Source organism: Triticum aestivum, chromosome 7A, assembly GCF_018294505.1.
Source record: "Triticum aestivum cultivar Chinese Spring chromosome 7A, IWGSC CS RefSeq v2.1, whole genome shotgun sequence".
Taxonomy (NCBI): Eukaryota; Viridiplantae; Streptophyta; class Magnoliopsida; order Poales; family Poaceae; genus Triticum; species Triticum aestivum.
The window spans coordinates 660,058,515-660,086,084 of NC_057812.1; positions in this window are offsets into that span (position 1 = coordinate 660,058,515).

Here is a 27,570-nt window from a genome sequence, read left to right on the forward strand (position 1 = left end):
TATAGCTTCACGGCCCACCAATATGGCCCATATCAATTTGTTTGGACACCTGAGGACCCCTTAGTACAGGACCCCCTCAGTAGCCCCTGAACCAGTCTTCAATGACGATGTATTCAGCTCGTTGATTGTCTTCGGCATTGCAAGGCGGGTTCCTTCTCCACATACAAAGTAGTCTCTTGACCAAAAGATCTGTATCCAGCTCCACATTATAGCTGCAACCCTAAACCACAAGGGCATAATGTTTAATAAAGCATATTTTCTGATAGCTTTTTTAGGAAACGTTGCGTCTAGCCTTTTTATTATTTCTAACCGTTATTGGCCTCCTGCTTCGTGTTTCGAGACGTGGCCTTCATTGACACGTCTTATCAAAGCAGAGATCGTGCCCCCTTATTACGGGATTTTCATCAATACGGGTTTGGGTAATCCAACCGCGCCATTCGTGCGACCCCTTGGGAATAGGCGAGTTTTAAGGCTAGTGGGGGGCGCTTGATATTCACTGCCTATATAAGCGGATAAAGATCCATTCTTTACCCCACGCCTTCTCCCTTCCTCAGCCTTCCCATCCTCGAGCTCCAGCGCCCAAGCTCTCTCAGCCTTTTCCACCGCCACCAAACACTCCAGCCATGTCCGGATCCGGCTCGCAAGGTAAGTGGATGGCCTCCTCCGTCACGGAGAGGAAGGTCCAGGAACTCCGGGAAGCAGGTTACTTGGCTGCGAACATCGCACATCAGCTCCCTGCCAAAAAACATATCATCCCCACTCTGGAGCCCAATGAGAGGGTGGTGTTCATCCCCCACTTCCTCCGCGGACTAGGGTTTCCTCTCCACCCCTTTGTCCATGGCCTCATGTTTTACTACGGGCTAGATTTCCATGATCTAGCCCCAAATTCCTTTCTCCACATTGCGGCGTTCATCGTCATGTGTGAGGCGCTCCTCTGCATTCCCCCCCCCCACTTCGGCCTATGGCTTAAGGTCTTCAATGTGAAGCCGAAAGTGGTCGACAGGCAACGTGGGGACTGCGGGGGAGCCATGGTGAGCAAGCTTCCCAACGTCACCTAGCCAATAGGGGCCTTCGTGGAGACTGTCAAGATATGGCAGCAGGAGTGGTTCTACATCGCCGAACCCCGCGACGCCAACTGGGCGGCCGCTCCTGAGTTTAGATATAGACCCCCAATGCGGCTTGCATCGTGGATTAACAAGGGCTTGGATTGGGCATCGTCCGATGAGGTGATGACACTGCAGAAGCGCATAAAAATATGATGGAGAAGAACACCAGCCTTGCTGGTGTGATCCAGGTGATGCTTTTTCGCCGAATTCTCCCCTGCCAGAGCCGGCCTCTCCACATGTGGGAGTTCAATCTGGCTAGCCCTCGGACCCTACAACGATTCTTCAGCACGACGCATGAAGAGATCTGGAAGCTGCTTTTCAAGGCCCAAAAGACGTGGCCGAAAATGACCGAAGACAACGGCCTCGACTGCGCTCATCCAGCCACTCCAGTAAGTTTTCTGATTTCTGAACACAACTTCAACTCGTAAATCAAAGGGTATGCTTAGTATTTTATTCTCTCCTTAGGGATGGACGAAGAAGGCGGAGCGGATTAAGTGTCCGGCTCTGCTACCTGAAGACCCAGCCATTCCCCTACTAACGAGGATGCTGGTCCCGGCGCTGTACCAGGCGCCAGAGAAGAAGACCCAGAAGAAGGGCAAGGAGGCCAAAAGTGGCCTCCGCCGTAAAGGTACTTCGGACGCTACGTCCGGAGATATCGAAGCCCCCTCCTCCCACGAGGGAGATGAAGACGAGGAAGGGGAGGAGGAGAGCAAATCTCCCCTCAAGGGGGGAGAAGAAAAGGGCGGCCTCCGTGGACCTAGAGGCGGAGGCGTCCAAGAAGGGAAAGATCTCCCTTTCCGATGACTCGGACTCGGACGCTGAAGCCCTCCCCGAGTGGCGTCCTAGGCCGAAGCCCCTGGCTGCATTGTAAGTGTCCAAGGATACCGCAGACATATCTAGTTTTTACGATTGTGATTTTAACACCTTTAAGTTTCATGCTGCAGTCCGGCTCGAGATCTCCCCCAACAATCATCATCCTCGGGGAACTCTCTGACGCCAGAGATGGTGGAGAGCGAGACACCTCCACGAGCTTCTCTGCCACATGCCACGGATGACACCGAGGTGCTATCCCAAAGGACCTCTCCGGGCCAGGGAGAAGTGTGGAAGGCTGCCAAGACGGCGCCAAAGGGTAATGTCTCGGCAGCCGAGAACATGGGGAGTACAACCCCCATGGAAACTGACGACGGGGGGCCGAACCAGTCCGGTCCCCAGCCGAATACCACTCTAGAGACCCATACGGCTCCGGAGTTGAGCGAGCAACCCCCTTTGAAGGAGAAGGGAGTGCCGAATCCACTGGTGGCCTCCATCAATCCGGAGTCGCCGGACATTTTGATGGAAGCACTTCGATGAGCTTCCGTCATGGAGGAGCACCTTACCCTGATGGGCACGGTGGTTGAGAAGGTTCAGTCCATCAAAAGCGGACTGAATGAAGCCTTCACCAGCCTATTAACAGGCTACAAGGTATGTGATGTATTCTTAGATGCTTTGTATATGCAAAAAATGTGCCTATCTATAGATAGTAGCCCCTAAGACTCAGTTTGTCTTTTGCAAAGAAGGGCCGTCTAGAGGATCAAATAGTTACTCACAGGAGATAATATACGTGTCTATGTTGATAAACATGCTTCACTGTTAGCGGCAACCGCCTGACCACCCGAGTGGCCGAACTTAAGCAGAGGTTGGAGCGGGCCGATGAAGAACTTGTCCGCACCAACAAGCGATTTGAGGAATTGCAAGGTATGGTTGGAAAAAATTATTGACACACTTAAAGGAATATGTCAATGTGGAGTCTAATATCATGTGTTGCTGATCATATTTTCAGATAGGGCGACCGAGGTCGAGGACCTGAATAGCGCCCTTGCCCAAGCCAAGGAGCAGGCGTGGGCGAGCCAAGCGGCCGCTGACAAAGCAGCTACGGCTTTAGAGGCCGAGCAGGTCACCCGCCGCAAGTATGAGGAGCGGGTGAAAGAAGTGGAGCAGGAGCTCCAAGATGCTGCCAACAAGTGTGAGACCTTGGAGCAGAAAAGGAAGGCCCAGGTAGGCGATCTCACCAAGGCTCTTTGATGACCACAAGTATAGGGGATCTATCGTAGTACTTTCGATAAGTAAGAGTGTCGAACATAACGAGGAGCAGAAGGAAATGATAAGCGGTTTCCAGCAAGGTATTCTCTGGAAGTACTGAAATAAGTAGTAACAGATAGTTTTGTGATAGGATAATTTGTAATGAGCAACAAGTAACAAAAGTAAATAATATGCAGCAAGGTGGCCCAATCCTTTTTGTAGCAAAGGCAGCACCCAAGCACCGATCCACCCACATATCAAATTATCAAAGTTACAAACGTGAATCATATGAGCATGATGAAAACTAACTTGACAACAATTCCCATCACTACAAAAAAATACACTTCCGTGATGATACGTGTTTGTCACAGTAGGTCGCGTTTTTTGTCATGCATGTACATCCATGACAAATTTATGACAGAATCAAGATAGTCATACCTGTGCTGTCGTAGAAGTATTCCATGACATTACCAAAATTATCATCACGGAAGTGTCCACTTCCATGACAATAAATCGCGCGTCACAGAAGTGCTTTCGTCAAGGGTGACCGACACGTGGCATCCACGGTAACGGAAAGCCGTTAATCTATCGGGTCGGGTTTTGGATCCGATAACCCGTTAACAGCCCCGACCAATGGGGATTTTCCATGTGTAAAATCATCATTGGCTGGAGGAAACACGTGTCGGCTCACCATTGGGACAGATGTCATCCGCTCGTTGGACCGCAGGCGGCTATGATATGGCGACACGTGGCACGGCCCAACAGAGGCCCATTCCTGTGAAAAGGCCAGCCCGTTTGACTTGGTCAAAAGGTGGTGGGCCGGCCCACAGAAAGCCTGTTAACGGCATGTTCGCATATAGCCCATTTACAGCCCGCTAACCCAGGGCCCGTTACGCCCTATCCGAATTAGGCCCAATAGCGTCTTCTGGGCCGTCCAATATGATTCAGCCCGTTTTAACTTCCGGTCCATGTGTGGCACATGACTTCTTTCGGCCCATATGAGGACCTTTGTAACTCTTGGCCCATTAACGGCCCGTGGTGAAACTGGCACGTAATGAACAGTGTATCACTTTATACCCATTAACGGCCCGTTATTCCATTAGGCCGTTTCTAGCCCAAGTTATCTTTCGGCCTTCTCAGGGCCCATTGATTCTTGGGCTCATTTGCAGCATTCGGTTACATACGGCCTGTTACTGTCATTTTCTGCTTCCGTCGTTACAGTCGGCCCGTTTGCGGACCGTTAATACGTTGGGCCGTTTTCATGTAAAAAAACCCGTTGGGCTGTTTTCATAGAGTTATCAAATACGACCTATTAATGGCCCGTTATGGTCCATGAATAGTATGGCCCATGATTGGCGAAATGATGACATGCCCCGTAGAAGCCCCATGGATCCTACGGCCCATATGAGGCCCATGCATAGTACGGCCCGTAGAAGGCCCATGGACCCTACAGCCCATAGAAGGCCCATGGACCCTAAGGCCCGTATAGAAGGCCGATGGATCCTACGGCCGGACGAAGGCCCATGGATCATACGGCCTACAGGAGGCCCATGGTTACAACAGTCCGTGTGTTGCCATGATTATTTTGGCCTAGTTACCAAAAATACGCTATTGTGGCCACCAGAAAAAAACAGATAAAGAACTGCAGTGACTACAAGCAAACAACTAAACAAGACAATAAGGAAATAAATAAGCAAGCAATTAACGCTAGCCTATTACCGCTATTACACATATTACATCCACTGGGCATCAAAGTTCGCCACGAGTGCAAATATAGGGAACAAAGTATCACATTACATACACTGGCCGTCAAAATTGGCCACCAGTGCAAATAAACGCGGCAGCAAAACAAGAGCATAACTGAAACAACTTTAGAAGAGCTCAAGAAACGTTATCCTGGGTATCCACCATGCTGGCAATAAGCTTAGCAAGCTGATTAGCTTTGTCCTATTTGGCGCTAAAATCCTCCAACGCTTGTTGTTGCACCAGAAAGTATGCATCTGAATGCTCCAGGGACATCCGCAGTCCTTCCACTTCTTGTCGCAGCACAGCTGATCGATGTCTTTCAGCTTGTAGTTGAGACTCCAGAAACCGAACTGATTCAGACAGTGAGTTTGAATAGCTTGTGCAAGCGGTAGTGGCCAGTAACTCGAACACTAAACCAAGACAGGACTTTGGGGTTGTCTCGCTGTCTTCAAGATAGTCTTCCTTAGCTGTTTTATCAGCTTTGTTGGAGACCAACAAGGATGCGTCACTATCCTGAACCTTATCTGCATTACTTCCTTTACCATTGCTTAATAAGGCACTTTTCCCCAATATTCTGTCAGCAGTCTAAAAGAAGAAAGAAGTAGACACATAACAAGTTTAGCATGTACTAGTATATGAAACTCATTTCGGTGAACCAGTTCATTAGTAAGGTGGACAGGGTTAAACTACCAAGTCTTCTATTGCCAAGTACTAGTACATAATAAAAGCATCAAACAAACATATATCTATGCCCTATGGTCACTGCATTGTCTTGCCAAATCAAAATAGAGACACGGTTCAAATCATATCAGTTCAAGACAAAGTGGCAGTGAAAGAATACAAAGCGTGGGAAACTACACGGCACAACAAGATTTCAGATGGGTACCATGGGTTTACATGTACAACAACACTATTGGCTCTGTTATGTTGCTAGTAATGTGCATGATATGAAAGTCAACTGTATACACAATTGAAATTGAAATCAATAGAGCTATTGATAAGAGAAAACCTCTTAAAGAAACATGCGTTAACATACCTGTTGTGCCATTGGAGTTTCAATTGGATTCTTCAATTTTAAAATAAGTTTGTATGAGTAAATACAGTGATACAAGAGCAAAGCAATCATAGATAAACAAGGTGTGCCTAAGCGAGCGCTTAAGCGCGCCAAGGCTCTAGGCGTTGGCAAAACGCATTGCGCATAACTACACATAATCTGTGCATAACTGCGCATAAGCATGCGCTTTGGTCAGTAAAGCGCAAGGCGGTGGCAAAACGCACAATTAACGCCTAGCGCTTTTTTGAACTATGATAGCAATGGAATCTTAAATTAGAAAGTTGTTCTTCAGGTTTAGGCACTTGTTCTACATGAAAAGAGTACAGTAAGACGCAAGAATATAATATTTAAAAATAGAAAATGAGCTCATAGACCTTACCACATTCTTGGTTCGGGACTAGTACAGAACAAGGCGTTCCCAGTCATCGTCCAGTAAATGTGTCTCAGGAGAACGTAAGGGAATTTAATGAGTTTCTTTGCCGGTGAATTATGTTTTCTTTAGGTAATTCCGATATTGCCACCAAGCATTCTTGAAGATAGTGGAGGTATTAGCACAGGTTACCTCATCCTGAGTTTCCAAATCGGTCCTTCTCTATAGAGAAAAATGAGAAAATTTGTTGTATTATAACCATCATGGAATTAGGATGTATGGGACGAAGCAAAGTAATTGCCATGAATAACATTACTTACACCTAATTCCTGGACAAACACCTGCAACTGGTATTTTCGTTCATCTTCAGTATAATATTTCCAAGATGGGAAAATATGCACGTACGATTTAACAACATCAAATGCGATAGATGCTAAACTACGACTAGCTGGTTGTGCTTCCTCCACGGGAATAGGCGTACTAACTGGTGGAGTTGGGGTTCGCCGTGATAGTACTGGCCCTTTGGGCACTGGAGCTACCTTACTAACTACTCTTATTTGGGAGCTCTATGGTGGAGATGATGCTGTGTTAACATGAACTGGGTTACTATCGGCTAGGGTTTGGGTTAGATTGGGTGAAGCTGGTTCTCTATCCATCACAGTAGGGGTACAATCTGCGAGAGTTTGGGTTATGTGTGGTAGGGCTGGTTCTTGTGCATGTACAACCGGGGTGCTATCTCCACCAAGAGGTAGCACTGTTTTATTTGAAGACCGTGTTTTTAGTCCGCTAGATACTGGCATCACCCGCTCCAATTCAAATGGCTGATAAACAGGAAACATAGTTGAATGTACAGACATTGTATGAGAGACATATGCAATAGATAGTGTGGAAAAAAGAGGGCATGAAATAGTTGACATGTATATTGTTTAACTAAAAGGGATAGCATGACATAATTTCACATATATGATGTCTATCTAAACTGGATAGCATAGCATAACATAATTCAAAGATATGATGAATAACTAAATAGGATCGCATGACATAATTCACCTACATGTTATCTAAGTAATCAGGATCGCATCATTTAATTCACATATGTGATTTATATGCTAAACAAAGGGCATTTGATATGATGTCTGAACTAAGGGTGTTGAATATTGTGTATATGATGTCTAAACTATGCAATGTAAGACACCGTATGCATGATATGAGCAGTATAACTATGCCAAGTTAGAGCATACACCTCAGTGGGGGAATAGGACTGGTCATTTGTCTCTGAATCCATCTCTGAGGAGCTATCGGGACCCAACAAGAGATCTGCTTCGACAGATAGCACTGTCTGCTCTGAAGGCCTTGTTTTCACTCCAGATTTTTCCATCTCCCACCCAAATGGCTAATTCACAGGAAGAGTAGTTTAATGTACAAATATTGTTGACAAATGGAAATGTAATGAAGAAAAGGATGGGCAAGATATCATTCAAATATATGATACCTGGTTAAATAGGATGGAATTGCACATTTCACATATATTATGGCTGGCTAAAAGACATGAGACTGCATAATTCCCATATATGATATAGAAACTAAACATGTGGCATTATAGAACATGTCTAAACTAAGCAGATGACATATATGATGTCAAAAGTAGGCACTGCAAGGCAACATATGCATGATATGACTAACATCATCATGCCAAGGTAGAGCAAACACCTTGGGGGGTAAATAGGAGTGGTCAGCGGCGTCTGAATCCGCCTCAGAACAGATATCTTCCTCTGGATTACAATCTGGAGAGGGGTGGGGAGGGTTTGCCATTGAACCCACCATGGAGCGATATCAGCATGACATTGTATTGTCGCGCAAAACTCTTCTCTTTTTCTCTACATGTTCAGCATGACTGTGTACAATATCTGACATGCATATGAAAAAAATATGGTGAGATTATGTAAGGAGAGCATGCAGAAATTTAGAGTGATGGTAACAACCAGTGGATCGACGTTTTTCCGTTGAACCGAAATAGCCCTAATGGATCGACGTGAATGTATAGTAATAAGTGATGCAACAAGTGTACAACCTCTTTGCCGTAGCCGAGTCAACCTCAGGATCATTGGGTTGGTCGCTGAAGCAGTTGAGGCAGAGGTGGCTGTCGGAGGTGTGGAGGAAGATCTGAGGAATCTGTAGACGGCGTCCAGGGCACTGCTCTATTGTGATGGATCGTTCTGTCGTTGGAGTAGCTCCGGTGAGCCGTAAGACGTCAAGGCTGAAGTAGCACAAGACAGACATTGTCAATCTCAAGTGGGATTCTAATAGCATCTCCAATAGATGATGTAAAATGGATGTAAAATTAACATCACCAAAAACCACCTGACTACAATAGATGAGGTAAAAACTACTGACTCTGAACTTAACTGTTGAAACTGAAATTTACTATGGAATCTGAATGCTACTGTCGAAACTGAACGCAATGGTAGCAGAGAGGCACTTGACATGTAGTTTAGGGAGGGTGTCGGAGTAATGGGCCATGGGTAGGCTAACCCGAGTCCCAGAACCTTTCAAGACATCGGGGCGGGCTGCGCCCCTCAAGACCCCAGGACAAAGAGCCGCCTTCTGAGGAGTCGGCGGCAAGGCCACCGACTACCCACTCGCGGCCGAGTCCCAAGGACGACTTCAGGACAAACCGACTCCTGACTGACGACTTCCCAAGAAGCCGGCCTTGGGGAGTCGGCCCGCGACTCCAGCAAAGCCCCATGTCCTCATCAAGAGGGACAGGACAGGGGAGTGGCTACAGTGAAGACTGCTCCCACCCCTTTCCAAAGGCAAGCATGGTCACAGTACGCCGTACCCGCGGAGATCTCCGTGCGGCGTGGCACTGTTGCCATGCTGGCCCTGACATCAGCACCGGTGGACCGAATTCCGCGCCCACGACGGCTTGTCTGTATGACCTTTGGGCAGCGGGTCCCACCGACCAGCGGGATCCCAGAAGACGGCAAGTGCACCACAAGTCGGACCCGTCGGGAGTCGGCCCCCGAGAGTCGGCCGACTCCTCCCCCAGGGCCTACGTGCCATTAACCAGATGTGATGGAGAGTGGCAATAGTGATCGCCCGCCAGGCGGCGGGGCTGTTGCCACGACTCCATGATGAAGTCCGCGTCACTAGAAGCATAGCTACAGTAATCAGCAGCCGGCAAGACCCGCCCGCGGCGGACGCGGCCTGTCGGCTCCGTACTGGGCCAGTCGGCGGGGCCCACCAGTCGGCGGGCCCCAGGAGTCGGCGGATAAAACGGTGGCTGGAGAGACTGACGGTTGGGCCCACGTCCAATTGGATTATCATTGTACCCCTGGGGGTAGGCCTATATAAACCCCCCAGGGCACCCATGCAAAGGGTTGGAATCCATTAGGACTAGACCAGATCATATAGGAAGGAAAGAGCTAGCCTTGCCTTCTCCTACCTCTAGGAAACAGCTCAAGGAGCAATCGTGTAAACACTTTGCCATAGTGATCATGCGGAGACCCCGCAGAGCAGGAGTAGGGGTATTATCTCCCCGGAGAGCCCTGAAGCTAGGTAAGATTCGCCGGCGAGCATGTCTTCGCCTCATCCCGTTTCCAGGCACCGGCCACGTTCTACTCGCCCCCACCATGATAAGCCATCCTTTGGCATATGTCGCACCCAACCCCCGACATTTGGCGCCCACCGTGGGGCGTGGTGCACCGCCGTCCGGAGACCTGCTCTGGACAGGAACCCTTTTCCTCTCTGGCGAGCACAGCCAGCCAGGCACGCCAAACAAAGTCAGCACTGACGCGCTGCGCGGCGTTGAGATCACCTGCGCAGCCAGCTGCCTCGCCGAACTTGTCAGCGAGGTTCGCCTCTCCGACGAACCTGCATCCAACGCAGGCATAGGCGACTCCGAGAGCCTCCTCGCGGGCCTCCTCGATCAACTCCACGTCTCCGGCGAGCTTGCCGTGGACTTGGAGTCCGTAGGTTCCACCGACCCGATGCTGGCCGACTCCGACACCGCGTCGCTCGACGCGTTCCCCACTAATGTGGTGGTCTACGACGAGCCTCTCCCTCATGCGGAGAGCGGCGGAAGCACCGTCACCGAGGTACTCGTCATCAGTCATGACGAGCCTCCCGGTGGAGAAGCGCATGACCCACTTGGCGCGGCGCTACAAGACCTGACTGTGCCCATTCCGGAAGACGCTGATGCGGAGACGTTGGAGGCGCGCCGCCTTCAGCTCATCGAAGGAGCGAAGAAGCTGGCTAGCATGAGACGCTTGTCGGAAGCCTACCAGCGAGAGATGGATCGCGTTGTTGGTGGCTCGCCGGCCCCAGCAGGGCCCAGCCGCCTTGCGCGGTCCAGCAGCGTGGTGTAGCCATCGCCAACCTATTCGGGGCAAGTCGCCCTGTGTATGCTACACCAATGGAGAACATCCGAGCCGCCGAAGCGGCGGCGGACGAGCTAGACAATTTCGAGGGCGAAGAGCGCCGCCTGATGATGGAGCGACTCCAGCGGCTCCTCGACGCGGCTGCCACGCAGAACGAGGCCGGTTGCCGCACGGAAGCGCCACAGCGGCAAAATGACAACCTTCGCCGAGATCAAGGCGCGACATCTCGAACGCCGACTGGCGGCGCCCGAGGAAGAAGAGACAAGGATCCGACTGTCAGCCACAGTCGGACTCACATTACCATAGAGCGCGACCGAGACGGCCGCCCGAGAGCAGTGGAACGACGGGACGACTGTCCGCCTCCTCCTCCTTGCAAGGAGAGGCGACTCTCCCCACCGCCTGTTGACCATCCGACTCTCGGTGACCGCCTTGGCCGCCGAGAGGGAGTCGGAGAAAACAACGCCCGCCACCGGATCGACCGACTTCACCGATCCCTGGCGCTGGAAGAAGAAGATGAGTTGGGTCCGCCTTGTTTCGGGCCCTGCATTCGAGACGAGCCCTTTCCCAAAGGGTTCACGCTCCCAAGAGACACGCCCAAGTACACCGGCTCCGTGAAGCCGGAAGACTGGCTGGTCGTCTACTCCACGGCTGTCAGCATAGCGAACGGCAACAAGCGTGTCGCCGTAAAATACGTTCCACTCATGCTCCAGGGCACGTCCCGGACATGGCTGAACAGCCTGAAGCCCCGCAGCATCAATAGCTGGGTCGACTTCACCGAAGCATTCGTCCGCAACTTCACCAGCACGTACAAGCGTCCTCCCAAGCCTTCTCAGCTTTCCTTGTGCATGCAAGGTCCCGACGAGTCGACTCGTGATTACCTCACGCGTTGGGCCGAGCTCCGGAACTCCTGCGAGGGCGTGCACGAGGTGCAGGCTATCGAGTACTTCACAGCCGGGTGCAGAGAAGACACCCTCCTCAAGCACAAGCTCCTCTACGACGAGCCAGAAACCCTCGACGAGCTGCTGATCATAGAAGACAAGTACGCCACGGCCGACTCCTACATGAAGGCGGAGATTCAAGTTAGCGCAACTAGCAAAGGACCCCACAGGCTCCAAGAACTCCAGCAGGAGACGCCAGTCGGTGGCAATAGCAGAGCGACCACAAGCGCAAGCCCCCGCCATCGGCTTCCAGCAGCCGGCAGGTCGCGACGGTTGAAGCCCAGCAGCCGGATGGGCAGCCTCCACCCAAGCGACAGAAAGGTGGCAAGCCCAACTGGTTGCCGGCCTTCTCCTACGAGCAGACTCTGGATGGACCTTGCAAGTTCCATAGCGGCGCGAAGCCATCGAATCACACCACCCAGAAGTGCCACTGGCTCACTAGGATCGCCAAGGGAGATGGCCTCCTACCTCCCCCGCCTGTTGGGCAGCCGCCTCCGCCTCTACCCTAGCAACCGGCTGTCAGGCCAGTTGGCGCAGTACAAGACGAATACCCCAAAGAGCATGGAGCCTACGTGGTGTTTACCAGTATGGCTGATGATCGACACAACAGGCGGCTGCAGCGACAAGAGGTGAATGCGGTAGCATTAGAGACGCCAGAGTTCATGCACTGGTTCGAGAATCCTATCAGCTGGAGCAGGGCCGATCACCCAGAGGTGATGCCGAGTCTGGGCTCTTATGCCTTGGTCTTGGATGCCACCTTTGCCACGGATAGACGAGCCGCTCGTTTCTCGCGAGTTCTGATAGACGGAGGCAGCAACATCAACATTCTGTACAAGGACACCATGGAGAAACTGGGGATCAAGCAAAGGCAGCTTCAGAGCAGCCGGACTGTGTTCCACGGCATTTTTCCTGGGCTTTCCTGCTCTCCAATTGGCAAGATCCTGATGTATGTCCTCTTTGGAGACAAAGATCACTTCCGGCGAGAGTCAGTTTGGTTTGAGGTGGTGGACCTCCAGAGCCCATACCATGCACTACTTGGCCGACCCGCCCTGGCCAAGTTCATGGCAGTCCCCCACTATGCCTACCTCAAAATGAAGATGCCCAGTTCCAGGGGAATTCTGACCGTAGCCGGCGACTACCGGAAGTCGTCCGCCTGTGCGGCTGAGAGTAGTCGGCTAGCCGAGTCCCTGGTGATCGCAGCCGAGAAGCGGCTCCTCGAACGGGTTGTGGCGATGGCTGGCAAGCAGCCAGAGATGTCGCCTAACCCAAAGGAGTCGGAGGCTGAGGGTTCGTTCAAGCCGGCCAAGGAGACAAAGAGGTTACCCTTGGATCCAGAGCACCCGGAGAGGTATGCTATCGTAGGCGCAAACCTCGACAGCAAATAGGAAGGCGAGCTCGTCGATTTCCTCCGTGAGAATCGAGACATCTTCGCATGGTCCCCCAAAGACATGCCAGGTGTACCGACGGAATTCGCCGAGCACAAGTTACATGTCCGATCTGATGCGAAGCCGGTCAGGCAACCCCTGCACCGCCTATCAGAAGGAAAGAGAAGAGTTGTCGGAGAAGAGATAGCCCGACTCCTAGCAGCCGGCTTCATTATGGAAGTATTCTTTTCAGAGTGGCAAGCCAACCCGGTCCTGGTACTGAAGAAAAACAAGCAGTGGCGAATGTGTATTGACTACACGAGGCTCAACAAGGCCTGCCCCAAGGACCCGTTTGCTCTGCCAAGAATTGATCAGGTGATAGACTCCACCGCCGGATGCGAGCTGTTGAGCTTTTTGGATGCATATTCAGGATATCACCAGATCAAGCTGAACCCAGCTGACAGACTGAAGACCGCCTTCATCACACCGTTTGGAGCTTTTTGCTACCTCACCATGACGTTCGGCTTGAGGAATGCTGGCGCCACCTTCCAACATTGCATGCAGAAGTGCCTCCTCAAGCAGCTCGGCAGGAACGCCCACGTCTACGTGGATGATGTGGTGGTGAAGACGGAAAAGCGTGTAACACTGCTGGAAGACCTCAAGGAGACCTTTGAGAACCTGCACCGATTCCAGATCAAGCTTAACCCCGAGAAGTGCGTCTTCGGAGTACCAGCAGGCCAGCTCCTTGGCTTCCTGGTCTCTGAACGCGGCATAGAATGCAACCCTGTAAAGATCAAGGCCATTGAGAGGATGGAGGTACCCAGCCGACTGCTGGACATGCAAAAGTTCACCGGCTGCCTGGCATCCATCAGTCGATTCATCAGTCGACTGGGCGAGAAAGCTCTCCCCTTATACCAACTCATGAAGAAGATCACTTTTTTCGAGTAGAACCACAAGGTGGACGAAGCTTTTCTCCAGTTGAAAAAGATGCTGACTACTCCACCTATTCCGGTGGCTCCGACTCCTAAGGAACCTATGCTCCTGTATATCGCCGCCACCAACCGGGTAGTTAGCACAGTCATTGTAGTAGAACGCAAGGAGGAATGCAAGGCACTACCTGTCCAGAGACCAGTATATTACCTGAGCGAAGTACTGTCGGCCTCCAAGCAGAACTACCCCCACTACCAGAAGATGTGCTATGGCGTGCACTTTACTGCCAAGAAATTGAAGCCCTACTTTCAAGAGCACCAAATCACTATGGTCTGCACGGCCCCAATTGCCGAGATCATCGGAAGCCGAGATGCTTCTGGCTGAGTGGCCAAGTGGGCCATAGAGCTAGCTCCCTACACCATCCACTACTAGCCCCGCACCGCCATGAAGTCGCAAGCACTGGCCGACTTTCTCTTCGACTGGGCCGAGACCCAGTACCTACCTCCAGCGCCCGACTCCACCCATTGGCGGATGCATTTCGACGGATCCAAGATGCGCACCGGCTTGGGAGCCGGCGTTGTCCTCACTTCTCCCAAAGGCGACAAGCTCAAATACGCACTGCAAATCCATTTTGCCGCCTCCAACAACGTCGCCGAGTACGAGGCCCTCATTCACGGGCTCCGGCTTGCCAAAGAACTCAGCATTCGCCGGATCCTGTGTTATGGCGACTCGGACTTAGTGGTCCAGAAGTCGTCTGGCGACTAGGACGCCAAGGATGCGAACATGGCGAGTTACCGTTTCCTCGTGCAGCAACTCAGTGGGTATTTCGAGGGGTGCGAATTCCTCCATGTGCCAAGAAACGACAACGACCAAGCAGACGCCTTAGCACGAATCGGCTCTACCCGCCAAGCAATACCATCCGGCGTCGCCCTTCAACGCCTCCTCAAGCCGTCTGTCAAGCCTTCACCAGAATTAGACTCCATCTTCATGCCGGCTCCCGAAGAAGTCGGATCCGACTCCAGAGCCCCGGCAGACAGTACGGGGATTTCGGCAGATGGTTCCAAAACCGCCACAGTCGAGGCCGGCCCAGGGACTGCAGAACCCGGCTGGGGGACTGCGGCGGTGGGCTCAAAGACTCCATAACTCGGCCCAAGAGCCGCGCCAGTCGGCTCGGGGACTTCATTAACCCAGCAAGCGGTTGTTGACTCCACCCCGCCGCCTCCCAGCCCAGCCGCCCTCGTCCAAGTCGCAGTTCTGGCAGTCGAAGAAATAGCAGCACCCTCATGGGCCCAGCCCATCCTCAAATTTCTGGTGAGCAAAGAGCTGCCAACTGATGAGACCTTAGCTCGGCGGGTACAACATCGAGCGGCAGCCTACACCATAGTCAACAGAGAACTGGTCAGACGCAGCGCCACTGGTGTCTACCAGCGCTGTGTAGAGCCAGAACAAGGCCAAGCAATCCTCAAAGACATTCATCAAGGCGAGTGCAGCCACCATGCGGCTTCAAGAGCACTCGTCGCCAAAGCCTTTCGACATGGTTTGTTCTGGCCGACTGCCTTAGAAGAGGCCAAGGAATTGGTCCAAAAATGCAAAGGGTGCCAGAAGTTCCGCTCCAAGCCGCATCAGCCGGCTTCCGCACTCAAGACCATCCCCATTGCCTGGCCTTTCGCAGTTTGGGGTCTGGACATGGTGGGACCATTCAAGATGGCACGAGGTGGCTTAACTCACTTACTTGTCGCAGTGGACAAGTTCACCAAGTGGATAGAAGCAAAGCCAATCAAGAAACTGAACGATCCTACTGCCGTGACTTTCATCTCCGATATCACAATTCGTTACGGCATACCACAGAGCATCATCACCGACAATGGCACAAATTTTGCCAAAGGCGCCTTGGCCCGTTTCTGCGCAACACAGGGCATCCGACTGGACCTAGCGTCCGTCGCCCATCCACAGTCAAACGGCCAGGTGGAGCGAGCAAACGGCCTCATCCTATCTGGCATCAAGCCCCGACTGGTCGAGCCTCTGGAGCGTTCGGCTGGCTGCTGGCTCGACGAGTTGCCAGCCGTCCTCTAGAGTCTGCGCACGACTCCAAACAAGTCAACCGGCTTCACGCCTTTCTTCCTCGTCTACGGTGCTGAAGCCATCATCCCAACAGACATAGAGTTCGACTCCCTGCGAGTCACCATGTACACCGAGGAGGAGGCAGAAGAAGCACGTCAAGACGGCGTCGATCTACTGGAAGAGGGCCGGCTGTTGGCACTCAGCTAGTCCAGCATCTACCAACAGAGCCTGCACCGATACTACAATAGGCAGGTCAAGCCGAGATCTTTCCAAGAGGGCGACCTTGTGCTCCGGCTGATCCAGCGAACAGCCGGCCAACACAAGTTGTCGGTGCCTTGGGAAGGCCCTTTCATCATCAACAAAGTACTGGGCAACGACTCCTACTACCTGATTGACGCTCAGAAGCCCCGAGCACGCAAGAGGGACGACTCCAGCAAAAAGACGGAGCGGCCATGGAATGCAAATCTCCTCCAAAGATTTTACAGTTGATGCAGTATGTACCATGCTACCTATTGTATTAAAGTACCAAGACTTCGCCCCCCCCCCCCCCGAGGTGAGCTCGGGGACTGCCCTCTTTTGTCTATATGATAAAAATTATGCCTCCAAGTATGTTACCCTTTGTTATGCCGCTTGGAACCGGGCTCGATAGGTCGGCCCGGGGACTTGCCGCCTTGCACTATGAAAAGCTTCCTTCAGCCGGACAAGTAGTGTGTGGCGTCTAAGACATCTCCTGTCAGAAGCCATAGCTCGCAGAGCAACTGTACGGTAGGCAGGAGTAAGGCAGAATGGGCGCTCGCATAAAAAATGGCTAAGGACCCAAAGCATAAAACATAGCTCAAGATGGCTTCCAGCCTTCCTTTTTCTTTTCACAAACCGACTATTAAACAATCGGCTCACCGCCTTCTATCCAACTTGCTACAAAACTCTAAAACGGCTAAGTACTTGCCTTCCCAAAGTAGCCAAGCATTCGATCCAACGGCAGTCCGCAGAGCGGCTGTCTGACTGGCAAGACAGGCAACTAAGGGAAAGCGGAAAAGGAAAAGGCCAAAAGAGCAATGAGCAAGAAAAGATAGAATTCGGATAAATATTTACATAACATAGGCCCTTGGCCGAATCTTCCAGCAGAAGTTCAAAATACACCCCGCGGGTGGAATTGTGCGAATTAACAAGTTCTTCAAAGACTACTAAAGCAGATAAAATAAAGATAAGGCGGTAGCTTAGGAAGCAGCAGACAGATTCGGAGGGTCGGAGGAGGCGGCAGTGTCAGGCGTTGCGGCGGCCGGCTGGGCAGTCTCGGCTTGACCGCCTCCGGCGGCAATCGGCTCGGTCGCACGCGGCTCGTTGCTGGAGGCGCGGTCGAGCTGAGGCTGGTCGTCCACTCCGTCTTCTGGTGCTTCTGTCTCGCCTCCGTATTCCGCCTCGCCTTCCTCCTCGACGCTGGAGCCGATCACCTCCGCCGAGTCCTCGCCGTAGTCTGGGTTCATCCCAAACCACTCCGGTGGTACCTCCTTGCCGTCTTGAGACCGCCCGGGGACGAAGATGCTGGTGTCGGTGTACTCGGTGATCGCCGCGGCACGCTTGACGAGGGCGTCTTCCACGGCTGCTAGCTCCGGCTGGGCCTCTGACCGGAGTGTGGCCAGCCGGTCTAGATCCAGCCCCGGATACCACGCCTTGACGAACTCCAAGGCCCAGCGTGCTCCAGCTCGGGCCGAGGAACCCTTCCAGGCCTCAAGACGACCAGCCGCGACCTCTAGCCAGTCGGCAGTCAGGCTGGGGGTGCGCGGAGCCTGCACGTCCGGCCACAGGGCGGCAATCGCCCGGGCACCGACACGTTGAAGCTGGTGCAGCATCCGGTGAGTCGGCCTAAGGCGAGCCTCGATGCTCAGGATATGCTCATCAAGGGTTCGGGGAGCATCGGCGGCGATCTCTGCGCCTTCTGCCCTCCGACCTTCACGGTCAGCCTCGATGGCTTGGATGGCAGCCTGCGAGTGCCCGGGGAAGAAGTCTGCCAAGATGGAAAAAACGAAGAGGCAAGTCAAAAATCAGGAGTCGGCACGACTTATAATCGGCAGCTTGAAAAAAAAGAAAGTAAAGAAACTCACCATCAATAATGTCTTCAATCTCATGGAAGCCGGAGGCCAGCATTGCCTCCTTGTCAGTCCAGGAGGAGCGCTCGCTCGCAAACTCAGCCAGGAGGGCGGCTTCCGCCTCCTTCTGCGTCTTCGTAAGCAGCTCCCTCTGCTCTGCCAATTGTGTGGCCAGCAGATCGCGCTCCGTGGTGAGCTTGCTGCACTCCTCCCCCTTGGCACGCAACGCGGAGTTGGCTTCGCTCAGCTGCTATTGAAGAACAGCATTGGCTTTTGAAGAGAAGGAAGAAAGAAGGCGTTAAGTCATCAATAAAGAGGGTCGCCGGGGAGATCCGGCCCGACTGCTCAGCAGTCGGCCCGAATCTCAGGGACTACAGCCCGCGGGTGCGCCCGCGCGCCCCCGCAAAGAAGAAAAAGGACTCACTCTGGCTCTCCGACAAGTCGGTGGTCCACTTGCCCAGCTCTTCAACGTTATGGTTGAAGGCAGTAACGCGGAGGTTGTGGTAATCCTGCGACAAGTGTTTCAGACAAAAGTTAGTACCCGGAACTCACCAAGTGGAGTTCCGGGCCGCCTGCTCAGCAGCCGGCCCGAAACTCGGGGACTACACCCAATGGGTGCACTGGCGCGCCCCCACAGAGAGGAACAAGAAAACAAGGACCAAAGAGAAAACATACCTGGATGGCTGCCCGCGATGCCAGGTATGCCTTGGTGCAGTTCTGGAGGGCGTCACCCTCAGCTCGAAGCTTCGTTTGGACATCCAGAAGCGCCTGGTTCAGCGGCCCTGTGCCGCCTCCTCACACCCACCCAATGGGCGCGGCGCTCGTCGCTTCGGCATCCGGGATCGCCGAGCTGGCGGTGCTGGTCTCTAGGGGGCGTGGCACCGAGGTCGCCTTCTCAAGACGGTGGCACGTTGGCGAGCCAACTTGAAGGAGTAGCCTCACCACGACCTCGTCTTCAATCGGCAGCGACGGAGGGTCCGCTGGCTATTTGCCTTGCGTTCTCCCAGACGGCGGTGGAGGCGGCGGCGGAACGATCACGTCCGGCGTGGAGGAGTCGCCGTCGTCCCTCTCCATGACGGGGTTCCCTCTGCTGGCTTCCCCAGTCTGCCCCGTGAACTCCGGAGGCGGCGGCGCAGAGTTCAGTGGGGTGACGAACACCGCCAACTGGCGGTGCGTGGCCTCCTCAGCCTGCCGCTTTGTCGCGGCGACGGCTTCGGCCTCCGCCAGTTTCTTCTTGGCGGAGGCCTCCTCCTTATCGGCCTCCACCTTCTCCAGGCGGGCGACCTCTTCCTCGTTGCGCTTCTCCTGCGTGTTCCGCTCCGTCGCCTCCCAGAGGTCGGCAGCAGGGTCAATACACCGAGTGGTGGCGGACATCTCCACTGACCCCATGACGGAGGCGGCGACAACCCTCTCAAGAGTAAGGGGAGCCCTGAAGTGATGGAAGCAAGTAAAATACTCAGACAAAAGCTACAAGAAAGAATAAAGCATTAAGACGAGATACTCACGCGGAGACCAGTGGTGGCCTCTTTACTTCCTTGCGGAAGCGGATGGCCTTCGCGGCCGCCTCGTCCTGCTTGGTCGTCGCAGCCGAACTCTTGGGCTTCTTCGGCCAACTGCCAAACAAGGTCGGCACGGCTCTACGTTTTTTCCCACCGCCTGGAGCACTCGGCGCGGTAGAAGAGCCCGCACTGGGATGACTGGCTCTTGGCTGGTGGCGGGGGCGACCTCCTCATCATCAGGCCAGTCCTCTAGACTGGCCCCGAGCCACGGGCTGCCTCCTCCCTCGGCGTCGTCTTCCAAAGCCGCCGCCCCCAGATCGGGGTCATCGATGTTGCTCTCCGCCCGGTCGGCGAGGAACTCGCGGACCAGCCCCATGGTGCCGGCTGGTGGATGGAGGAGGGGATTCTGGCCAAAGCCGACTGGTCAGGTCGCACAAAACATGTCAGGACCCCGATTCCAAGTCACATCGATCTAGCCGGTAACACCTCATATCACATTGCGGCCTCATGCACGGTATCCCCATGGGTGTCGCCTTACCATGGCCCGGGACCGTTTGCGCCTTTTGGCTCACGTATATGATAGTGTCGCTAGCATCCATATGATAGAGAACCCGGGCCGACATGGCTAGTCGTGAACCCAAAGCGGCGTAGACCTATGGAGACAGGCATACATGAATCACATCGAGCATGTCGGTCATCAGTGAGTGAATCCGGGCTGTAGCACTGGGCTAACAGGACTCCGGGGAACCCGGGCTGTAGCAGGCTAGACAGGACTCTAGATGTCACCGCGTGACATTTCCCCGAAGGGACAGACATAGGAACGAAGTGAAACACATGCCGGTCAGTCAAGTGTCCTGAGCAGTAGTGCTGGGCTAGCAGGATTCCGGTGAACCGGGTTGTAGCGGACTACTATGGCTCGAGGAACACTAGACTACATTTCCCCATAAGAAAGGCTGCCAAGGATAAATAGTTAGATTGTTGGATCCCACTCATACCAAGCATTTCAATCATACACACAATATGCTCGATATGAGTACATACAACATGGCATCACAACAAAACTCTACAACTCAAGTACTTTATTTAAAAGCTCCAGAGAGCCATACATAACATGTTCATATAGGTAGGGGTCACATGACCCGACACTCAAGTCATACAAGCATACAAGCACATGCGGAAGCAAATAGTCTGAGTACAGACACTAGAAAGCAAGAAGGCTTCTCGAAGCCTGTCTATCTACATAGGGCCCTCCATGGCCAGGATCACCACCTCGGTGGCCAGTCACTCGCCGACATCAAGGTCTACATAAAACCCATCGGAGGGGGCGGTGTTGTCATCTGAAAATAGTAATTATGCAAACATGAGTAGAAAGGTACTCAGCAAGTCTTACATCAGATCCTACTATACATGCTCATTCTCAAGAAGGTGGTGGGGTTATTGCAGCAAGCCATCTTTGACTCTTGGCTAAACTATCCTACAGAACTCCACTAGTAAAAATAGTTTTCGCACATGACTCCACTACTCACCAACACAATACTCCACCGGGGATCCTCCCTCGACATCCTATGAGAGGGCCATCCTCAGTACTCACACTTATCTTGAGTCTTTTAGTAGTATCCATTAACTTGTCTATGAACTATATAGGCAACCAAGTAGTCCTTTACCGCGGACGCGGCTATTCTAATAGTTTTTTTATATCCTGCAGGGGTGTACTTCTTCATACACGCTTTCACCACTTACCGCCATTTACACGACATGTACTCGGCAACCTTCAAGCGGAAGCCCAACGCGGGTGTCGGCCATGGCCTACCTAAACACTCAAGTCTCTAGTCCATGTGTATCGCCTATCTAGGTTCCATCCACAGGGAGTCCGGCCGAGGTTTCCACATACGGCCCCGAACGATGTGAACAGGGTTCCCGAGCACCAAACGGGCGACTCGGTACACCGTGCCACGGTGTATCTACCGCAACATAGCCCACCCCTAGGGTCAGCGCTACGCACGGCCGCCAAGACATAACCTACAAACACCAGAAACTATTTGCAACTCCTGGACAGAGTAATAGGGTGATTAAGAAGCCGAGAGGGTCCATTGGTTTCGGGCCCAATGTATGGTAGTAACTGCATCTTAAGTCACACATACAGATCTCAGTTCTTATGGACGGCCTCAATGAAACAACCCACCATGTACTCCTACATGGCCTCTCATCGATACCTTTACCAAAACATATTCAACACATCTCCCACATTACTGATATAATCATTTCACTCTAGCCCATCACCCAGATGGACCAGACCTGACACAACTCTAAGCATAGCAGGCATAGCAAGGTAGGAAACACATATATGGCTCAATCAACTCCTACACATGCTAGTGGGTTTCATCTAGTTACTGTGGCAATGATAGGTCATGTAGGGGATAAGGGTTTAACTACCGTAGCACACAGCAGTTTGAAACGCGTTGTCTTAATGCAGTAAACAAGAGCAGAAGCGAGAACATGGGTTTGTATCGGAATGATCAATGGTTGCTTGCCTGATGTAGTGGTAGTAGGGTACTGCCCTTCAGACGGATACTCGGGGTTATCCTCGGAGGCAGAGCCTACCACGAAAGGCACACCGAACATAATCAACACATGACAATATGCAACAATATGATGCATGCTATGACATGGCAAGATGAAAGTGTCTTGGCCTAATGCAAGCTAAAACAGAAGGGGATGAACTCATTTGAATCAAAGATTCAAATGTTAGCTCATTTAACATGGCCTTATTAGTGCATTATCTTATTCTTCTTAAAGAGCAAGGTTAACTTGTTTTGTCATGCATGAAACCATTACAGATGGATAGATTTAATTTTTCTGATCATTTTTCATATATAACTTGTTTGATTTGGAGCTATGGTTGATTTTCTATGATTTTTAGAAGTTTTGGCTATTTTCTGGAATTTCCTATATAAAAGTAATTCCAGTAATTGAATTAATGCGTCAGCATGACATAGGTGTGACATCAGCGGGTCAACTGGGTCGGCCAGGTCAAACCTGACTGGTGGGCCCTGTTTGTCAGTGTCTCAACTGATTAACAGAATTATGTTAGTGCTAATTAGCTGTCAGTGGGGCATGGGCCCACATGTCAGTGACTAAACTAATTAAATTTAGTTGAAACTAATCCTAAACTAATTAGCAGGCCGGCCCCACCTGTCATAGACTCAGGAGGGGAGTCAACCTGGGCCCAGACGGGGTCAAACAGAGTCAAACTCGCCGGCGTCTAGCCGCCGGCGAGGCCAGACGCGGCGGAGGGCTAGGGTTTTGCACTCCAGCGACCAAAAGGACGGCGGAGACCATCTACGTGTTGCCGGGAGTGAGCCGCATCGGGTGGTGGCAGTAACCGGAGCTGGGGTGGCCGGAAATGTCGCCGGCGTCGACCTAGGCGGCGGCCGGAGCTCGGGTGAGGTTGAACTAGTCATTAGCAGGCATGGTGAGGGGCGTGCGGGGGTGCTACGGGCTCCTGCGAGCGCGTGGAAGACGAAGGCATGCTCGGTTGCATCCCAACGTGGTTGTGGCAACGACGGCGACGTGCGGTGGCAGCGGTGAGCTTCGACTTTGATGGCCGGGGTGGTTAGAGGACGCGGACGAGCGCGGGGAGAGGGGGAAACGGTGGCGGAGCTCACAGCGGTTGCAGGGAAGCGAACGGCGAGCTCGGGGAAAGGCTGGAGCGAGCGGGGCGGCGAGGGGGATTTCCGGCGACCGAGGTTGAAGACGAGCTCGGCGCAGCATCTCCGGGGCGAGCGAGCGCTCGGGGATGGGTCGAGGCGAAGCAGTGGACGACGGCGGAGCTTCTTGGCACGGCGAGCCAACGAATGGACGGCGGTGGCTGCGGTGGAGCTTGTCGGCGGCGACGACTGTGCTCGGCAGGGAGATGGGGAGAGAGCCAAAGAGGGGGAGAGGCCACAGGGAGAGTGGGGAGAAAGAGAGGGGGACGTGGGGGTCGGCGTGGCACTCGTAGACGCCTCCAGGGCGTCGGCGGAAGCAGGAGGTGGCCAGCGGGTGGCCGTGGGTGCCGGCCACGCGCTTCTCGTCCTCCTGGCGAGAGGAGGACGACGACTCGCAAGAGCCAGTGGACTGGGCCGAGCCGGCTGGGCTGGTGGGCTGCTCCAGGTAAGTCCCTGTTCTTTCTCTCCTTTTCTGTTTTTCTATTTATTCTATTATTTCTGTAACTTCAGGGCTTTAATAAAAATGCCAGGGCATTACCATAAATCATAAAATTAATCATGGCTACTGCTTAGAATATATCCAACAGCAAACATTTTAGTTTATGATTATTTGAGCATTTAAAATATTTTATAGCATTTAAATGCCCAAATGCAAATACTATAAGGATTAATCCAATGACCTTAGATGTCCTAGAAAAATGTGCACCATTTTTTTCAAAGGTTTTAACCCAAAACAAAAAGGGTGGGCTTTTTAGAAGGGCATTTCAGGTTCATTGAAAAAGTTTTTTAAACCCTAGTTGTTCCAGGGGGTGTTGGGGGTTCTGTCATCCCCATTTCAAATTTAAGAGAAAATTAAACATGATGCACACTCTAATGCTTGAACTAGCTAGGGTGTGACAACTCACCCCCACTCAAAAGAATCTCATCCCGAGATTTAGGATCCTCCGGAAAGAAGGTGGGGTACTCGAGTCGAAGACGATCCTCCCTTTCCCAAGTGGCTTCTTTCTCGGAATGGTGTGACCATTGAACCTTGAGAAACTTGATATTATGACGTCGAGTGGTACGCTCGGCTTGATCAAGGATACGAACGGGATATTCCCAATATGAGAGGTTATCTTGTAGATCAAGCGTTTCGTGGTCCACTCCATGGATAGGATCCGCGAAGCAACGCCTGAGTTGAGGAACATGGAAGACCTCGTGAACTCTAGAAAGATGCGAAGGTAGTTCCAATTGGTAGGCAACTTCTCCCGGTTTGGCAAGAATGCGAAAGGGTCCGATGTAACAAGGAGCCAATTTGCCTTTGATACTAAAATGATGGGTTCCCTTTAATGGAGTAACCCGAAGGTAAGCCTTCTCGCCGACTTCATAAGTCATGAGCTTATGTTTACGATCATATTGGCTCTTTTGACGAGATTGGGCTGTTTTCAATTTGTCACGAATAACGCGAACCTGCTCTTCTGCTTCCTGAATCATATCCGGGCCAAAGAGTTGTCTTTCCCCGGTTTCTGACCAGTTAAGAGGCGTTCGACATTTTCGTCCATAGAGAATTTCAAAAGGAGCTTTGCCCAAACTAGCTTGATAACTATTGTTATAAGCAAACTCCGCGAATGGCAGGCTTTTCTCCCAACCCATTCCGAATGAGATGACAGAAGCTCGGAGCATATCTTCCAGAAGTTGGTTGACTCGCTCTACTTGACCACTTGATTGAGGATGGAAGGCGGTGCTAAAGGAGAGACGAGTTCCCATAGCATTTTGGAAACTTTCCCAAAATCGAGAGGTGAAGAGACTCCCACAGTCTGAATTAATTTCCAATGGGACACCATGAAGAGACACTATTCGGGAGATGTACAAGTCAGCTAGCTAGCTAGCGGTGATACTCTCACGAACAGGTAGGAAATGGGCTACCTTGGAAAGACGGTCGATCACGACGAAGATGGCATTATTCCCTCTCTTGGTCCTGGGAAACCCAGTGATGAAATCCATACTGATTTTATCCCATTTCCACTCAGGAATAGCCAAAGGTTGAAGGGTGCCAGTAGGCCGTTGATGCTCTGCTTTAACACGATGACAAACGTCGCAATTAGCAATGTATTGGGCGATTTCTCTCTTCATCCTAGTCCACCAAAACCTCTGGCATAGGTCTTGATACATTTTAGTACTACCGGGATGAAAGGTGAGAGGGGATTCATGAGCTTCCTTAAGGATCAGCCGCCTCAGGTTTCGTGCCTTGGGAACCACTAAGCGGTTTCCAAAGTATACGACACCCTGATCATCAACAGAGAAACAATTCATGACTCCTTTCTTAATGCTTCTCTTAATACGGGAGATTCCCGAATCTACCTTCTGTGCCTTGATGGTCTGATCCGTAAGGGTAGGTTTCGCCACCAGGGTGGATAGGAATCCTCGAGGAACAATGTGAAGATTGAGCTTACGAAATTCCTCGTGGAGAAGTGGTTGACTTTGTTGTAACATCAGGATTGTTACAATAAGATTTACGACTTAGCGCATCAGCCATGACATTGGCTTTGCCCGGGGTGTAAGTTATTCCTAAGTCGTAATCCGAGATCAACTCGACCCAACGTCGTTGCCTGAGATTCAAATCCGGTTGGGTGAAGATATATTTCAAACTTTGGTGATCGGTGAAGATCTCGCAACGATTACCGAGGAGGTAATGTCGCCAAGTTTTGAGTGCATGGACTACAGCTGCAAGCTCTAGATCATGTGTGGGATAGTTTTCCTCATGTGGGTGTAATTGCCGTGAAGCATAGGCAATTACCTGACGATCTTGCATGAGTATGCAACCTAGTCCTTGTCGCGAGGCGTCGCAATAGATAATAAAGTCCTTGGAGAAATCTGGTGGTACCAGTACGGGAGCAGATGTCAGGCGTCTTTTCAGTTCCTGAAAGCTGAACTCGCACTGTGGGGTCCACTCGAACTTTTTATCTTTCTTGAGGAGTTCAGTTAGAGGTTTAGCAACCTTGGAGAAATTCTCGACGAAGCGGCGGCAATAGCTCGCTAAGCCAAGGAAGCTCCGAACTTGCTTGACCGTCTCAGGTGGAGTCCAATCAAGGACGGCTTGAACTCGCTCGGGATTGACAGCAATACCCTTACCAGAGATTACATGGCCTAGATAGGTCACTTCTGGCAACCAAAATTCACACTTGGAGAATTTGGCATAAAGGCGATGCTCTCGAAGTTTCGTCAATACCAGCCTTAGATGTTCGGCATGTTCCTCTTCATTCTTGGAGTAGATGAGTATGTCATCGAGATAAACCATGACGAATTTATACAAATACTCCATGAAGACCGAGTTCATTAACCGAGAGAAGGTGGCTGGGGCATTGGTTAAACCGAAGGACATAACGGTGTACCGTATTGGCCATAACGGGTAACAAAGGCCGTTTTGGGGATGTCCCCGTTTCTGATTTTGATTTGATGGTAGCCCAACCTCAAATCCATCTTGGAAAAGACTGAGGATCCAGCGAGCTGATCATACAGATCGTTGATCCTGGGAAGCGGATACTTGTTCTTGATAGTGACCAAGTTGACAGGTCGGTAATCTACAACCATCCGATCCGTTCCATCCTTCTTCTTGACAAAGAGGACGGGGCAAGCCCAAGGAGAGGAACTAGGACGGATGAAACCCTTTTTCAAGGACTCATCGAGTTGGTTCTTAAGCTCGGCTAGTTCTAAGGGTGCCATCTTATAGGGTCTTCTAGAAATTGGTACGGTTCTTGGAACAAGGTCTATCACGAACTCGACATCCCTGTCAGGTGGAACACCTGGCAGTTCTTCTGGAAAGACATCCGAAAATCTCGGACTACCGGAATATCCTCAAGGTCTGGAAGGGGGTTGGCATTTAGGGAGTAAAGCTGGCGCTTGGCCACTCGAGTTAAGACATTGACTGTCTTGCCCGATGGGTGAGTAAGTTGAACGGTTCTAGTGGCACAATCAATCTTAGCATAATGAGCTGACATCCAGTCCATACCCAAGATGATGTTTATGTCCGAGGACTTGAGAGCTATTAAGGATGCAAGGAAGACAAGTCTATCGACAAGAATTTCGTTCCCATGGCTTACTCTAGAAGTTTGCCATTTGGAACCCGGAGTTTGAATTACCATGGAAGTGGGCATGTCACAGAATGTCGTGTTATGCAATCGAGCATAGTTCTCGGATAAGAATGAATGAGATGCTCCAGTATCGAAAAGAACAGATGCCGGATGGCAGTTAACAAGGAGCGTACCAAGGACGACGTTAGGATCCTCATGAGC